Here is a 15,005-nt window from a genome sequence, read left to right as displayed (position 1 = left end):
CATGGCTAACACATTGCTTTTACACTTTACTTTTTCACTCAAGGACTTACAAAATGAGTCAAACATGTTAGAGTCGTATATTCCCAAGAACATTGCTTTCACAATCTTTGACATGATGGAGGCGGTTAATGGAGGGAGTTGCAAAGTCTCCCCCCCTCATCCATGCCCGCACTTTATTTCAAGAGAGTCAGACACATAGGGGAATTAAACATTGATAATGGGGAAACTTTGGGAGATGCAGGAACCGCTCCCAAAGACCATGGTTCCCTTATGTCTATGCAGCCGGGAAGGAAGTTTGAGATCCAAATGAAGTACACAGCAAGAGGGAAGCAAGCACCGCAGGACCCCATGCCTTACAATCAATATCTCCAGAGTACTACTGCATTAACTAGCCACCCTGAGACCAAATCAGAAAATAAACAGAAGTGTCATGCGCATCCATGCGGTTCATCGGACGAACTGGGACTCAGAGAATGCTAACTAAATACACGCGGGTAGGGTGCACGCAAGCTAAGGAAGATCTGCGCAGGACAGCGACATGGGAATAACAGAGGAGTTGGAGATGGAAGGGGTGACAAACAGGAAGGTTGGGAATTTTGCATGATCCTAAAATGTATGCCAATTAGACAATCTGCCCCACTCCCTAGCCAGCACATAGTCACTGGTAAGAGCTGGTGACAGGGTCAGAGAGACATATGGAAGAAAAGCTCTTCACATACATGGATCTAGAGCTTATGCTGTACCTGTTCATTGGAAGTGAACCTTGCACGGACACTGCCTATGCTGTGCAAGTTGTCTCTCGAGGGAGCTTGTCCTGGCTCTGAATCTGCTGTACCAGTACTAATTTAAGTGGAAAACCTGCACTGGCCTTGTACATGCTGTACCTGTACCCGTGTGTGAGGGATGCTTGCACTGATTTTGTTTGTGCCATAATGTATCAATTTGAGTGAAGTGTGCAGAGACTCTTGGCATCAGTTGCTCTGCCAATGCTGCACTTGTGCATATTTCTGTGGGGAACTTACACTGGCCCTGGCATGCCATGCCAGTACCTGTTTGCACGGATCTTGAATTGACCATGCCCATGTTGTACCTGTTTGGGAGGGAAGCTTGCAGTGCCGCTTCACATATTTTATCTGTGAGTGAAGCTTGCCTGGCCCAACCTATACTGTCCATGTACCCATTTGTTAGGAAAAAATGCAATGAACATTTCCATGCTATACTCATACCCACTTGTGAGGGAAACATGCACGGGTCTGTCCACTCTAGCTGTACCTGTTTGTGAAGGACGCTTGCATTGACATTTTTGTGGGATAACTTCTGCTTGACCATGCTGAACCGATTGTAAGAGAAGTTGTATAAATGCTGTGTCTGTTTGAGATGGAATCTTGCACTAGCCCTGTCCATGTAGTACGTATAAAGGCTGTTCTGGAGGCTTATAGCGACCCAACACATGCTGTACCTGTTTGTGGAAAGTGTCCACTAACCCTGCCTATGCGGTTCCTGATGGATTTTGAGGAAAGCTTGCAATAGTGTGGTCTATGTTGTACCTGCTTGAGGGAAGCCTGTGCTGGACCTACCTTTGCTCTGCTGGTACCTATTCTGTTTATGAAGGACGCATGTAATGTAATATTGCATTTGTATAGTGCCTAGTGCCATTGGTATGGCCTCAAAGCGCTGTAGGTGAATGCCCTTGGAAGACCAAAGTCTCAAATATGACAGATTAGGTCAGAGAAGTTTAGAATGCGTGTGTGCATTTTAGCCAGTACGAGGTAGGTAGGGGTGGCCAAATCCCTGCTAGCAACCCATGTAGAACTGGCTTGCTGAGGGGTGCTGCGTAGAATGTCAGGAATGTGTGCGAATCATGGAGAACTGATTATGTGTCCGGGTAGACCACATTTTTATTGTGGGATTTAGCTGTATTCTAGTGGCAGAGGTGATGTGCGATATGAGATCAAGTCACGGGTGATTTGCAGATGTGTGTAGGTGGGTGGCCTTGCTTTGGGAGGGGTATCTCACATCTCTGACGTCTCTAAGAAGTCACACTACCAGCTACACCTCCTCAGAGGTATTCTTCCTTTCCTCTCCTTCCGCCAGAAGCTCACTGTCTCCAGAGCTCTGGTCCTCTCTAAACTGGACTACTGTAATAGCCTCAATCTAAATCTGTCTGCCTCTACTCTTCGCCCTCTGCAACTTATCCAGAACAGGACGGCAAGACTTGTCCTTGGCCTCAAGCCCAGGGACCGTATCTCTCCAGGACTGAAATCTCTGCACTGGCTCACAGTGGCTGCGAGGGTTAAGTTCAAAACCCTCTGCATTGTACACAAGACCTTCTGGGGTATGGGGCCGCAATACCTTCAACTCTCTCTTCCTAAATATCTTCCTTCTCGAGCTCTTCGCTCATCCGCCTCCAACTCCCTCAGGGTCAGTCCCTTCTCCAAGCAATGAGTTGGTGGCAGATCACTCTCTTCGCAGGGGCCTCTCTCTGGAACGACCTTCCTGCCTCCCTGAAACTCAAGGAGAACCATCTCAGGTTCCGGAAGCACCTCAAAACCTTCCTCTTTGCTTCTGATTTCTCTCCCCCTCTCCCCTGCTGAACTCCCTACTGTAACTGCACTGGTTACCTGGCCACCCATTCTGACCTCTGGCCCAGGCCACGTCAATTGCCCACCTAGACTGCCCCCCTGGCAACCCCTGCACCGGGGGACTGTTTTCTGTACCCCTTCAGTCCCCCTACCAGCACTTACGCCTGCACTTCCCTGCACTTACCACTAGCTGACCCTTATTTATCTTATTTATTCCACTTTCCCATGTACTGCACTTTTTCCCTCTCATTTCCCCCTCGCACTTTTCCTTTCCCCCCTTCCCATACACTTGCGCGATCTGAATGACACCTGGCCTAGTAGGATCGTTGTCTGTCCCCCTTTGTTCCCCCCTGCCTCGTCGCGCCTTGAAACACTTGTGTATAGGCGCGCTATAAATGGCATATCATATCATATGGCCATCTTCCATCGAAATGAAGTGCGATACGTACCCATGAGTAATGGCCCATTGCTTGTCCCTTTGAGGGCAGGTCCAGTCAGGTGGGTCTACGGCAATCCTTTCTGTGCGTGCTCGATACTTTCTTGGAGACTCCTCTTGTGATTCATCAATGCCCCTGCCTACCTATCCGCGGGTGATGTTCACCCATGAGGTGGATTAGGTCCATCACGATGCAGGTGGGAAGAACTAGGTCTTGAGTGCCTTCCAGAAGGCGAGGTGATCCTCTATGTGGTGGGTGACTTTGATGCCATCATCAGTGGTCGACTCCTGAACGTCACCTGCCTCCTTCCAGCCCCAATCTACCACCTGCCTCCTTCCAGCCCCAATCTACCATGTCCACCCGATTTAGGCTTCTAATCGAAATCCAACTACAAGCGTCCCTACCTCCGGACATGTGTACAATGTTAATATATGTGCTTAGGGACCACGGGTGGAGTGGAGGATAACTACTTTTTATAAATTATGTAATATCCCAAATTCGATTTTAATGTTCCTGGTCGAAATTCACAGTAGTGATATGCAACCAGTTTGGTTTTATCAGTTTTACATGAGAATTGAATTATCGAGATTAAATGCATTCAGGTGAATTCCTATAATACACTGGATTTAAAACCACAAAACCAGAAAGTTACTCCAATCACAAGAGATTAATGAATTACAGAAGGGTGGAAAAAAGGAAGAGCCAGCATAGAAGGTTCGGGGGATGTGTTTTGTGTCAGAGAAGCTAAGGAGATTAGTGTATAGCACTCATTATTGAAGCCCAATTTCCCAATTCAAAAGCCCTCAAAATAATTTGTTCACAATACTCAGCTGGCCCTATGCATATAGTAAGTGTAGGTGATGTATTTCTAAAAAACAGATTATACTTTTGGAAAGATTGCAGCACTGCTGCCTAGATTGTGATTTATGGGGACCTGTGAGTGAATTCCGACCCACTGCTTTGCATACTGTACCAATTTGGTGTGTGATAGCAGCTTGCAATGCTCCTGACCATGGTGTATATGCCCAGTGTGTGATGGAAGCTTTCAATGCTGCTCCCTATGCAGTTCCTGTTCTTTGTGTGACGGTCACTTGCACTGATACCCATATGGTACCTTTCCTGTTTGTCAGGGACGTTTCAGCTTCTGCTACATGTGATAAGGAAGTGGTGTGACACACATTCATGAAATGAATGACTTTACACAGGAGGACCTTTTTTGGGAACATTTTGAGAAATGGGAAACAATAAAGAACATTGAGCCAGTGGGCTACAACGCTTTCACCACATCTTCATATTCATCACAATGCAGGCTGGCCCATTCTCATATCTGGCCCCAATGGAAGCCCATTGGCAGTCATCAGACTAGTAAAAGAAGGTTCACCAGGTGGATTCCCTGACACACCAGATGGCGCTTTGCGTAGTGTATCACCGGCTTGGGGATGGCGGGTGCTGGCTCACATCTGTTCTCATCTCCATCTCTGAAATGCCAAAGGAATTCCCTCAACTGGCCCGTGAATGCAAGCAAAGGGTATTTCTCTGCCATCCATGATAGCTGGAAAGAGGATGTGAGCGGTCGACATCTACCTAGATCTAGCGGTGGTGGTAGCAAAGCTACCCAGAGACACTAGCACCCTCTCACTTTCAGTGATTTAAGCAGTCGTTTCTACCACTCTCTTTAGTGGAGTTTTAATGACTGCAGGTGAGGCAGAGCTATGGCAAGCAAGCCAGTGGCAGTTGGGGGTGCTCGCAAAGAGCTATTGGGGTTGGCGATAGCCTCCTTGGAACAACCTTTAAATAGACGCCTGCTGCATGTAATTAAAGTCGGTACAATAGCCCAGAAAGCTACCTCACAGAGGCACACAACAGTGTGTTTGTGGGTGGACTGGGGCAAGGGAGTATGGGAAAGGGATGACTGAGGATTATTATTTTCAATTTGCACCCGGGGAAGGGCGCGCAGCCGATCAGGTGACTGAAACAGTGGGTGAGAATACACAATCCTTGTCCGCTGTTGCAGCCACCCGAGGCCCTTGCCCGGGCAGTGCTTTTTTGTCCTCACTGTTGCCTCTCCACGTTGGAGAACCCCATTTCCCCTTCTGCCCACCCCAATTTACCTGCAGGACTGGAGCCTTGCACTCCTGACCCCGATGATCCTCCCGTCTAGCTGCCGCCATCGAGACTAGGTCCCTTTTTGGATGACACCAGCCATTTTGGAACATGTTTGCACAGCTGCCGTCATCTGAAAAGGGATCTAGTTCCTTTTCCATTTCAATGGCGGTGGCAATATTTTGGCTTTTTTTTTTCTCCAACGGGAGATGGCCTTGCGCAGAGTTCATCTGCCATCAGATGAAAAAAAAATATATAACTATTCGCACCCCGGTAAATCCCTGAGTGCAAATTTCACGACACGGATGGTGGGTGAACATGAGGTTTGAGAGCCCGTAGCTATATTCTGCTGATATCACAGATTACATTTTACCTTGTTATGAAAAGGTCTAAAACATTATGAAGAAACTTCAGCTTTTGAACGTGGTGGGCAAGACATTATGTGAAGCGGTGAGGACACATCTGTGATGAGGGGGTTTTTATAGTCAGGGCAAATGGGGTTGGTAGTGGGGACGACGAAATGACCTTTCGGCTAGGGTGGCAAAAATCCTTGACCGATGTAAATATGTTTGACTTTTATTTTTTTAAACTGATAAATGGGTTGCACAAACAACCTGACAAGAAGAGAGTTAAATGTGATTGTGTGAGGGCCACTTAGTTAGAGAAAATATTCTTCTGTCACAGACATTAACATTACTAACAGACATGACAAGCTAATAATATTACCTGTACATCAGTGACAACCTGAGCATAATGGGTGTTTTCCCCTGGCATTATTCTCAGGCCATCCTTGCTAAGTCATAAAGAACATTCCCTGCCAGTAAAACTGATAGAGGAATGCTCTGTTCTGTATGATTTGATATCCAGGGCCTGCATGGGCATATGTCCCTGAAAGCTCTCACGTGAGATGGTGCCTGAAGGGTCTCTGTCCCTGCAAGCACAGGGTGGACCTATTTAGTTGTAGCTCATTGAAGCCTGTGAGGGGCTTCAGATTTGAAGCCCCATCAGGCAGAAAAGAGCTACTGCTGGTGCTCCAAATCTGTGACCTTATCTCCAATGGGAACAATCAATTCCTTACTCCAGAACAGAAGTTGTCAACAAATATTCCTTTGTGTGCACTAGCCTGGAGCTGTAGGAGCCAGTGGAGTTATCAATTTGTTATTTTCAAAATACATTTTTGTGTGCGTGTATTTTTCTGTTTGTACACAAGGTACGTGTTTTTGTATGTGTATGTTTGTGATGACATAGCACATAACAGAATGTGAAAGCCTTGGCTTTTTTGATTTGTAATACTAAAATGATGTGGGTAATTCTGTCACTGAAAGGATGGATGATCTGCTAATCAGACACCCTTTTTAAAATGCTCCTTGCCAAAATGATAGTGCACATATGTGCCTTGCTGTGGGCGGTCTCCTGAAATCTACAGCACCACTTCTGTACTGGCATAGAACCGGTTTAAAGGTCTTCTGTGCATCCCCAGCAGCTGCTGGGACACAACGTCCCTGCAGGTAGAGATGTCATTTTAACTGTGTGCACCTCTGATTTACATTCTGATAATTGTATACCTTAGATAGTCTGGTGCAATGTACATCTATACATTTTAATCATTTCTCGTTGTGGCATGGTGACTGCCAAGGACATACAAACAGCTACATCAATTTGATATCACACCAGTGTAAACTCTGTGAGCATTGCTGAACTATGACAAGACTGATGTGCATTGCTGTCTAGACTTACTGGCCCCACTGCCGCCATGTGAAACAATTGCTAGGATGCTGCCCCTTTTGGTACGCCACGCAGAAGGGTCACACCGTCATTCAGGGCATAGAAGTTTCCCCCAGGACGACTCCTGGGAACAGTGCTTTAGAAGCAGCATTGACATAACAAAGCTGGCCTCACACCAGGGTGCCGATCACTGGTTTTCCTAAGAAGCTAGCAGACATGGAAAGGGGCGCAGTTAGAGTAGCTAAAGAGGGAACGTAGGCCTGGAGAAAGGTCCCATCATCTTCATTTCTGTTAAGACTCTCTTTTCCTGTCTCCGCCATTTCCTGCAAGCAGGGTACTCTGGGTGTGAGGTCATAAGGCAAATGGTACGTTTTACAACAGTGGTTGGGCTGCTTACACCAGGTTTGCTTTGGACCAATGCAAATGGCATTTTGGCTTTAGAAGGATCGAGGAACTGCCTCATTCTTGGATTCATTACTGGATTCTAAGAAGAACAAAAAGAAAACACGTTGTGCCCCTATTGTGAATGCAATCTATTCCAAAGTGCTCTGCAAGGCAGGTGAAGTTAGAAGGCATCCAAGGCAGAGAAAAGCACTGCTCCCAAGCATACCCAGTGCACATTAGGGGTGAACTGTTAGTGGACCAAGGACTCAATGTGGCTGCACTGGAACCAGTCCCCCTGTCACTGGAGGTAAAGGAGCCCCTGTAGGTGCACGCCAAGCTCCCTGGAGTGGGAGTGCATCAGAAGGGCTCACCGTATGCTGGAGCCCCTGGGTTGAGTCTCCTAGCAACCTGATCGGCAGCCGGAAGCCTATTGCATCACCTTGCACCATCTTCAAGGCACTTCGACCATGATCACCCGCCCTCGAGCTGACACATGAACCGTGGTTCGATTTTTGCTCCTCCACGAACTTTAAAACCGCTTACCTGCATCTTCACATACCTGGCTACAGCTAGTGCTAGCTCACATTCCAGGTTTGATTTGTTTTTTTCATTAGCTAAATTATTGGTATGTGATGGCGTCAGGCCTTTGTTCATCTAGGATATCATCAAAGAAATGCTATTCTTCTCTTCCTGTTCACAGTTGTTACTTTTTGCCACAGACCACTTGAGGAATACAATTTATGTGCATTGGTCTACATTGATGGAGTTGGACATTGGCAATTCCCTGGCCTCTGGTGAATCCACAGGATAGAGTCCAGTCATGACCACCCTGATCAAGGGAGTCTTCCTTAAAATCATCTTTCTCGGTGACGTGCACCCCCTTGAGTAGCATAAAGGTGTAAGCTGATAATGTGATGCACTTTGCTAGCTTGGTTTCTAAGCCAGTCTAAGTTTCCATCTGCATCTTCCATTCACCCGTGCTTTTCTTTCCCTGCCTCAGGCGGTCCACATTGAGGGTTCATTGTACAATGGCCTGATCTTGAGTGTCCTGCAATTGTAATTGTATTATAGTGAATGGACCTAATGTAGCAGCAGTGTCGCCTTAAAAAAATAATTCCTCAACATCTTCTCGCTAGGCATCATACAGGAAAGTAGAGTCTCTTCTGTCCTGACAGATAAAGGATCCACTTAATGTGCCCTCAGGCTGAATGAGTTCCACTGAATAGTCCTCGGTATATTGCGAAGTTGTTATAGGAAGTGTGGATGTCTTTGGAGAACTCTTTACGACATTCACTATAATAAATTGTGTTTGTGTGCCGGTGTCCTGTTTTCATGTGTGTGCTCTTCAGCATCCAGAGCTTCACTGCTGTGTGCCAACACCAGGCCTTTCAGCACTATGGTTATTAGCGGTCTTTCTCCCTATGGCGTGTTTCTGATTGAGATGTTTCTTGGTGAAGTGCAAGTCTGTGCTTTTCAAAACCTGTTCCCCAACCTAGGCTTTTATTAGCCCCTTTGTGATGGAGGCATCTGTGCCTTGACTTATCAGTGGTCTATAGTTTGACCAATTTTTGTGCTTTGGTGCCTGTGCATCATGGTAGGTGGGGAAAGCGTCTGCTGAAGCCTTCGTGCCATTTTATTTCTAGTGGCCCACCATTTGTATAGTGTGTCTGTACAGGCCTTTGATGTCTCAACGCGTTCGTTTCTTTTAATTTAGGAGAAATTACTCCCTTCCCCACTTGGTGACCCAACAAAAAAATTACCAAGCTCCCATTTATCCAATTTTTCGTAAGTACGTGATCTGTAATTGTCCTGCATTCTGACCCTACGCTGAGTTTTTGGAGTGTGTTGGGTTGTTTCTGTGGAATCCCCGCTCAACCTCCAATCCCTGATTGAAGTGATGGTGTAAGAAAATATGGCAGTCCATCTAAAAAACGAAATTGTGGTAATTTACAGTCATAACAGGGATAGCACCCACCCATCTACCTTTATGTTTCAACACAATGGCCCTCATTACGACCCTGGCGGAAAGTGACTGACCGGACCGCAACAGCGTAAATAGCGTTTCCGCCATTGCACGAAGGAGCAAAGTGCGGCTAATCACGACCCATCGGGCACGAGCATTACGCCATGGCGGAATCCGAAAGGCTGCGATGGCGGAAATGACCCCAAAACGGCCCTTACCGCCGCCGTACGCTGCACCAGGTGCAATACCGCCACCCATCTTAGCGGTCACCGTAATGAGCGGTCACCGTAACGAGCGGGCACCGCAAATTACGGCCACCGTAAATATACGGAAACGGAAGTAAAAGCATGTGGCCGGAACGGGAAACAGCACGCCGCACAACTATAAAAACCGAATCCCAACACAACCATTAAAAATCCGACCCTGACACACATCCCAACCCGTTAGCAACCCCAGTTAAAAAAATAAATATGGGAAAGGTAGCCAAGAAAGCGTGTGACCGCAAGCGGCAGGTACACTTCTCCCGAGAGGAACTGACCGTGCTCACCGAGACCCTCCAGGAAAATGCCGCCGTCGTCTTCTCCAGTCAAATGACCAGGACGGCCCTTGCCAACAAGAAGGCCATATGGGCCCTGGTGGCACAGCGCGTAAGTGCGGTGGGGACAACACCCCGCAAGCCACAGCAATGTCGCAAGCGGTGGGACGACCTGCGGATCCGCGTACGCAGCATACTTTCTGCGAACAGGAACATCGCCACAGCTACCGGGGGGGGTTCAGAGTCGCCCATCAAGTTGACCCCCTGGGAGGATATCTGCGCCTCCACCATAGGAATGGAGAGCATAGAGGGAGTCGGAGGGATGGAGAAAGGAGTGCCGACATCCGGAGAATCAGGTAGGTTGGCCAAGAGAAACAATGCGAAATCCACAAACCACGAACATGTGCAGTACCATGTGACCCCATAGTGCAATACATACTTTGCCCTGACAGCGCCCTCTAAAAGTCAGAATGAATAAACAAATCAATCAAGATGCCATAAACAACCCCTACATGTGCAGCATGCACCCCTTAACTGCAGGCAGCCAAATGAATGCATCCTCAATCCACACGAAAATGAGACCACCTCCAAGGCCCAGTCCCAAATCAGCCTCATGTACCACCCCAATGCATTTGATACGTTGCCATTCCAAATCCGACAGACCCATAACTAACGCTCGCCCCTCTTTACTCCACCACAGGGTCCGATACCAACGACGAGCTGCAGGACACCCCTACCAGCACGCCTGCAAAGAGGGCCAGGACCAACGTCCCAAGAGCCTCCACCTCAGGTGCAAGGATCAAGACACGGCAGCAGCAGGAATCAAGTGGCAGCACACTGGAGGGGACTGCAACAGGCACCCCAGCAGCCAGCAAGTCCACAACCCCAGCACCACAGGTCCCCCCAAAGAACGTATCTGATGGCACTGCCTCTGGTGGTAGCAGCACCATAGGTGACACAGCTGTCATGCCAGCATGCTCCGACACGGAAAACAGTGCTGGCGACGTAGATACCATCCATGACCTTTCCCAATCCCCCTGCATGTCCCATCCCCTACACCATGACGAAACCACGCAGGGGCACCCTGAAGACGACGACTGGCCAACCCCCACAAGTCCTGTGCCAAGGCAACATGTGTTGAGCAGCCCCCCTGTCACACCACCGCAAATGTCCATGGCCCAGCAGAGGCAACAGTCCCTCGACCTGCTGATCGAGCAACAGCAGGAAGTGTCCACGCTACTCAAGGACCATGCAAATGAATGCGGGGGTTCCAGGGCAGCCATGGAAACATCCACCGAGACACTCAGGGCACAAATAGAGAAAAGTAGTGAGAGCCTCAGGGGAGAAATGGAGAGAAGCACCGAGAGCCTGAGAGCACAAATGGAGAAAAGCACCGAGAGCCTGAGAGCCCAAATGGAGAAAAGCACCGAGAGCCTGAGGGGGGAACTGCATGCGACGTCCAAAGACGTTTGTGCTGAACTTGCTGCTGTGCGCCGTGTGCTCTCGGAGCTCTCACAAACCCTCAGAGACATGCATGGACGCGAGCAGGCAGAGACATCATCCGTGGCAAGTTCCGTCCAGGGCAGCCCCCAACGCAGATCTGGCAGGAACCTGCGCTCCACGGGCAGGGGTGCCCCTGATACCCGTAGAGGGGGCTTGCAATAGCGTCCAACCACGGACAGCATGCATATTTGGACACTGGTGTTGGGGGGGGAGGTAGTAGGGTGGAGGGGGTGTGTTGGGCTTCACTGGGTGGCGGGTCCATAGGGTGTATAAATCAAATCACATTAACAATACAGCATCTCATAATCATCCAATGACATGTGTGGACATTGATATTTGCGTACGAGGCCTTCATAGGCGTACAGTCCACAATGTGCCTGTACTACACACACACAGTGCCACAGGTCCCCTTTCCGTGTAATGGGCACCATGCGTGGTTGCTAGAAGCATGCATCTATGATGCTCTGTCGGATTGCACGTGCATCCTGTGCCTCATGGACTCCTTGAGGTGCCTCCACATCCCCACCCTCATCATCATCATCATCTTCAGGTGCATGCAGTACAGCGTCAGGGGGCATGGGCACATTCCTACGTATGCACATGTTGTGCAGCATGACACATGCCATGACCATCTTAGAAACCTTCTCATGGCTGTACATGAGTGCCCCGCCAGACCTGCTGAGGCTGCGGAAACGAGCCTTCAGTAGGCCGAAAGCCTGTTCAATGACCACACGGGTACGTGAGTGGGCATGGTTGTAGTCCTCCTCATGCTCGTTCTGTGGGTTCCGGATTGGTGTAAGGAGCCATCTCTTCAGTGGATACCCGGCATCACCTGTATGAGACGAATAAAGGGTGTCAGTGGAATGATAGTGCTAAGTAGCCCCCCCCCCCTCCTGCAAGGTCATTGACGCATCAAATGGGCCACGATGTCATGCATGGAATGAGACTCACCGAGTAGCCAGGATCTGTGCCCTGCGTGTCGCTCCATGTAGCGTGGTATTCTTGTGTTCCTCAGGACCATAGAATCATGGGTAGATCCTGGAAATCTGGCACAACAATGCGTAAATATCTTGTTGGAGTCACACACCATTTGCACATTGATTGAATGAAATTGTTTCCGGTTGCGGTACTGGACCTCCATGGCATGTGGGACAACCAATTCAACATGGGTGCAGTCGATGGCACCAATGCAACCCGGGATGCCGCCAAGTGCATGGAATCCCACTTTTGCGTTGGTAATCTCCTGGTACGTGCGTGGTAGTGTGATGTGGTCGTCGGCGTGCTTCAGGAGGGCATCGTGCACTTGGAAGAGTGTCCGTGAGAACAGTGGCTGTGAAATGCCATGCAACTGTCCCACTGTGTGCTGGTAGGTGCCTGTGGCCAGGAAGTGGAGTGCAGACACCACCTTCAGTAGGGGTGGGATGGCGGTTGGGCTATCTATCATGCTCACGAGGTCAGCATGTGTCATGTCCACAATGGCGATTATGGTGTCCCGGTCCAAACGGTAGAGGGTGTGGATCTGCTCAGCAGTGAGGTTGAACGGATCGGCTCGGAGGCGTGGGATTGCGGGCCGCCTGCGTGGTGGTAGTGGCAGTGCTTGTGGGGCTTGCTGACCCTGCCTTGCCCTCCTCCTCCTCCTTCTCCTCCGTCTCCCCTGTGCGCCCGGTTGTTGTACCTGTTGTTGTTCGTCGTCTTCTTGTAGTTGTAGCACTTGCAGTGCTATCTGGTCCCCCAGGCCCAACATCGCTAGTCCTGCCGGTAGCATTTTGGAGTGGGAGTGGTTGTGGGAGGGGTTTGGGTCTGCTATATATGTGCTGTCGGCCTGTATGGCCTCCACCTGTGCTGATTGAATGATTCTGTGGCAGATGCTATCCCTTCTGGCCGAGCACGTCCCGCACGTAAGGCTGCATTTGGCCGCATGGCATCTTGGGATTGGAATCATGTATCAAATCCCGATGGCAGTGTGATGTACTTTGACTGATTTTCATGCTATGCTCCCATTGTTACACATGCTATGATTGCAGCCGCTTACATACCTGTGAAGAGTCAGTGGTATGTAGGGCTCGATCGATGGCCGACCCTCATGCAGCACAGTAACGTACTTCACCGACGGGCGTGGCGTCCCATTTGTGATTGCAGCCAGTTAGCATTATGACACACAGCCGCACTACATTGATGTAATTGTGAATGCAAGCGTTCACAGAAGCCTTTTCGACGTAATGTTGCAAGTGAGGAATTCGAAGGCCAGCATTTTTGGTTTTGAAGTAGCGGCGAGGATACGCCCACAGGTCTGGCTGGAAATGTAACGTTCTATTGTAGAATGTCCTTGGGACATGGCCCATAACGAGCAGGCAATGAATGATATGAATTGAATGGGATGCGCAATAGCGTAGTGGACGATAAGGCAGGACGTTCCCAAATCCATCTTGCTTCACAACACTACAGATCCGGCCAGGGGCACAGTGGTTTTTGCGGACTGCATTACGCACAGACGCGATGGAAGTTTCACATATAATGTGAGTGAATATTCATGCGTTTTCATTGCGGGATGAGGGAATGATGAATGGATGCATGGACTGATGATTCCGTTTAGGGTCTGCCATGTACATGGGTTTTTTGAATCACTCCCCTTCCCCTGCGCTATGTGATGCAAGGCTGCCATAGTGGGACATACGTCTATCTGCCCTTGTCGGATCCTCCCTGTCTCGACGCGCCTTCATACACTTGTGTCTAGGCACGTTACTAATCCCATGTCATGGGTTCTATCTTGACGGACGCATGCACAGTAACCGACGTTGCCAATGGTGTATTTAGCTCGATTGATTTCGTTATGATTCGATACTGATTTAGGGTTGTGTATATTCCTTTGGAGTGGGCTAGCATGCATATGGGTGTGGATTTGGTGTGTTGAATGAAGATTGTAATGCATCATGAGTCCCGTAATGCAATCGGTTAATTTGTGTTTCTTTTGGGTGACAGGTATCTCCTGCCCTATTGCAGATGCCATCTCTACGCCACTCCTCCAGATGGTTTTTACTCTCGACTCCTGCAGCTTCGGGTGAATCAGTGGAGCACCATTTCGATCTTATGGGACGATCGCCAATGGGCCACATGCCCTTACGCTGTACTGGTGGCTAGGTGCAACATTTCGGCCTTTCAGCTCGACTAGTGCCTGCCTCATGGGACGGACCTGCGGTTCTTGCCGCTTCCATGTTGCCTTTTGGAACGTTGATGTAGGCCCTGTGTGCCATGATGGTACAGGGCGTCACACAAGTGGAAGCTGGTCAATTATTGCAGATGCAGCCCTCGGTGATGATGGTTGTTTTGGTGTTATTTTGCAAATTGCTGTGGGGCCTTTGTCATTTGGATGTGCATTTAAATTGTATTCCGATATTTGTCGTGTTGCGTTGTTCTTTGCAGGTGATGTGGCGATTTTCGCTTTGTGGCGGTATGTATTGCGAGATGATCTGCATTGTGTTCCGCCTTCTGAGTTGAGTTGTGTGGTACAGTACTGGCCGCGTTTGCCTACGTAGCACAGTATGGTCACGGATAGGGGCTGCCATTGTGACTGTTTACATGATGTGCTGTTCAGGGGCGGGGGATTGGCTTTTGGCCGACTGGTGCCTGTCAGCCAGGTCGATTGGTGGAATGATGGGATGTTCAGAATGTGGCTGGTCACAGGTGACTGTGTTTGCGTGCGTTTGTTGGAGGGGGACTGGGGTCATGTCCATTGGAATAGCTTCTGTATTGATGCCATCTGTGCCCTGCAGCTC

General features: G+C 49.1%; 1 protein-coding gene across 1 annotated transcript in view; it reads right to left on the bottom strand.

The window, feature by feature from the left end:
- The window catches only part of NINJ1 (ninjurin 1), a 353,613-nt gene that overhangs the window by 64,838 nt on the left and 273,770 nt on the right, over nucleotides 1-15,005 (bottom strand). The gene's annotated exons all lie outside the window — the stretch shown is intronic.

The sequence above is a fragment of the Ambystoma mexicanum genome, chromosome 2p, assembly GCF_040938575.1.
Source record: "Ambystoma mexicanum isolate Mex_15411 chromosome 2p, UKY_AmexF1_1, whole genome shotgun sequence".
Lineage (NCBI taxonomy): Eukaryota > Metazoa > Chordata > Amphibia > Caudata > Ambystomatidae > Ambystoma > Ambystoma mexicanum.
This window is presented reverse-complemented; position numbering and strand designations above follow the sequence as displayed.